Genomic DNA, 3,782 nt, shown 5'->3' with positions numbered 1-3,782 from the left:
ATCCAAGCCTTCAGTTAGCTAAGCTCACAAGGCCGGGCCGTGAGTACAGAGTAGATGTGTGACAACGTAATATTACACTGATTAATTATTGATGGGGTTGAAAACGAAATTGTGTGTGTGTGTGTGTGACTCACCTCAGCTCCTCATTTTAAACTAATGAATGTTGTTGCTCTGTAATAAATCCACCATATGGACTGCTGATCTCTGTATAACCGAATGGCTGTATATTTACTAGTATCTCATAAATAGTCTGCTAGTTAAACACCTATTCAGACATCTGTGTACTTGTTAATGTCAGTAAGCACTGAGAGATAAAAGCATTATTATTTCGATGAGCAATAACACACCTCTATTTAAAAAAAGCATGACTTTGAACATAGCGGCGTGCTCCTATATAGCTCAGTGGTACAGCATTGCATTATCAGCGCAAAAGGTCATGGGTTTGAACCCAGGGAACCCACATAGGGGTGCACGGGGTAAAAACTAATGCGGGGTTTACACAGACTGTTTACATTGTTGCACAAGGTTGAGCGTTTTGTTTTTCTGATATTTTTTCACGTTGCCAAAAAAGATGAGCTCCTGCAAATTATTGGAAATGTATAATGTTTTTCCAGAGAGTTATTGATGAACGAGTGTTTTGGTGGCATGTAAGTAAATTTTTTCATCATATGTTTTTTCGGTTTCTAAGTTGGGTCTGTAAGATACCAAATCCAATGCTATGTCATATTAATCTGTGTCTTGTTGACTAAAACATAGCATCGTTTTAAAATCTATCTGCAGCTCTTAGCAACTTTTTTGGTGGGATGGAAAATATTTTGACCCAGCGGGGTTAATTGTAACACTGTGTTACAACTAACTCCTCAGCACTTATGATATGAAAACCGCTAACGTTAGCGTAATTCTTGCCGTTGTTTTAAATAGGCTACACACGAATGATTGCTGGCTGCTAACAAAATAAATGTTTCTGTCTTATCAAAAATCATGTGTCAAATTTATTTCTGTTTATATCTTTAATATTGATTGAATAAGGTCACGTCAAAGATTGAAATCATAATGAAATGAATGGCTAAAATCAGACTTTGATGCTCATTATCTAAGAATTTGAACTATTGTTAGAAAAGGGCTGGATGAATGAATACAGTGTGGATACCGTCTATTATAGACAGATAGGTAAACAATATCCACTTCAAGTATATAGACAAAATAGTATTGAAATATTTGCCTGCAAACTTAATTTTTAGCAAGTGTTACAACTAACCCCCTGCCTGTGGGGTAAGTTGTAACGTTTGCACTTCTGTCACGTTTGGTGTATTTGTCCAAGAATGGTAAGTACTAGAAACAAACTTCAAATGTTCATTTGTAGCAGAGATGTGTGTGTTGCTTGTGTAAAAATATAATTAATCAAACTCAAACAGTTTTTGAATGATTGAGCCAAAACCACAAAGCGTTAGATTGTCCCGCTTTCCCCTACTGATAAAAAGGTACCAAAAAAAAACATATAATGAAAATATTTATTTACATGCCACCAACAGTGTTGGGGAAAGTTACTTTTAAAAGTAATGCATTACAATATTAAGTTACTCCCCAAAAAATAACTAATTGCGTTACTTAGTTACTTTTCATGAAAATAATGCCTATTACTTTTTAGTTACTTTTACGTTACTTTTTCTTGGCTAAGGCTTGATCTCTTTCAGGCCTTGAAGGTTTTTTTATTACTGAAAAGTATTCAGAAATTGCATATTTCATCACAAAAAACATGTGGGAGATCGTCTTTTGGCAGCGTGAAAAAAATACCGGAAAAACTAAACGCTCAACCTTGTGAAACAATGTAAACAATCCGTGTAACAACTAACCCCGCGTTAGTTTTTGCCCCGCACCCCTATATATGTTATGCACTGCAAGAAAATGTAAATGATCCTGTTTTTTCCTCTGTATTTATTTACTCCATTTACTTTCATCTTATCACTGTGACTGTCAGTAAGCAACAATCAATGCATCCTCTCCCATAATGCATTTCAGCTGTCTGTAGATTATCTTTTATCACTTTGCAATTATACAGACTCACATGTTATCTCACATTGCCCTAAGCTGCAGCTTTACACTTATATAAACAGCAAAAAGCCAGGGTATATTTAGTTACTACGGAAATCCAACGAGTAAAAAAGGTAATAAATATATACTTTGTAATGCACTGTAAATCGCTTTGAATAAAGCATCTGCCAAATGTTATTTTACATTTATTTATTTTGCAGACACTTTTATTGAAAGCGATTCATAAAGGAGACACAAATTAGAATTTTGTCCGACAGAAGACATGCACATATGTACACTATGTGAAATTTAATCTGAGAGTTGCTCCTCGCCGTTTCTTGCTACCGTGTGCCATCTGTGACCATCTGTACTGCCGTTACTATGCAAACATAATGGCTGATGGTCTCCGGCTCGATGGGACACTGTGGTCATGGTGACTATGTACAAAAAAGTGTGTATGTAGTAACACGTCATTTCATGGCACCGCCACACTTATCCCCCTGGGTCCAAGTGCACACCGGTGTCCGGTAATTCAGCTTAAAACTAATCCACTTTTAACAAGCATGTTTCTGTGTTAACCTCACATATCATGACATTTGAGCTGTCATTTTAACCTCTTGTGTATCCTCGCAGAAAGCAATTATAGCGTTACAGTCATTAGACGGATCAGAAACTGCACTGCGCATCAAAAGTTGCATGCACTTAAAGATTACGTAACATATTTTCACCGAGCCGTGTGACATGTTCTCCCACGTGCACCCTCTGTTATGTTGCTCGGATACATGTAAAGCATACGGTCTTTTACCAACGTTGTGTTTTGTAGGAGTTTTTGTTTATTAGTTAGAGGCATGGTGTCAGACGCTTGATTGACAGGTTGGGTGTTTGCCCCATGAGGTCAAAGGATGTAACCATGACACTCAACTGACCTGTTTCCCATACAGATCATCTGAGAAATACCTCCAATGCCCTCCAATGTTAGATTATACTTCCCACCAATGCCCTGCCTCAAATCACCCTACAAATACCACATAATTCCCAGAAACCTTTGAGCTGCTATTAAAGAAGACTATTTTCACCTGCAATTTTAGCTCATGGTCAGTCACCCAAGTGGAATAAAACATCTAAATATTTTCTACGTACAATGCAATACAAGGTATACTTTAGCTGTATGTTGGGAATCAAATCAATAACCTTATGCGCTGCTACTAGTGTATCTCAAAATGGTAGAGCACCCATACGGCAAAAAATATATTTTCAAATATAATTTTAAATATATTCCAAAATATAAAAAATATATGTGTATATATATTGAAATATATTTACAAAAAAAAAATTTTCACCAATATATTTTTTTTATATTTTGAAATATATTTTAAGAAATATTTAAATTTTAAAGTATTTATATTCACATTGCAAATGTATAATGTTTTTCCAGATGAACTAATGTTTTGGTGGCATGTAAGTACATTTTTTCATCATATGTTTTTTTCGGTTTCTAAATTGGGTGAATTACACTGAATAATTTTTTTTTTTTCATTTAATTTACTCAACCTTTTTGAGGTAAGCGGATGCAATACATTTATTTAAAGGTATTGCAGAGGATTTTCTTTTTCCGGGTGGATCATCAAGACTATTGGTCCTCCTAACTGTCAATCAGGAGCGTTGTGCAATTGCATTTTTTTTAAAGCGAAGAAGGCGGTTCTTTTCTAAAATTCGAGAAAATCCTCTGCTACACCTTTAAGCTATACATT

Source organism: Paramisgurnus dabryanus, chromosome 1 (assembly GCF_030506205.2).
Source record: "Paramisgurnus dabryanus chromosome 1, PD_genome_1.1, whole genome shotgun sequence".
Lineage (NCBI taxonomy): Eukaryota > Metazoa > Chordata > Actinopteri > Cypriniformes > Cobitidae > Paramisgurnus > Paramisgurnus dabryanus.
This window is presented reverse-complemented; position numbering follows the sequence as displayed.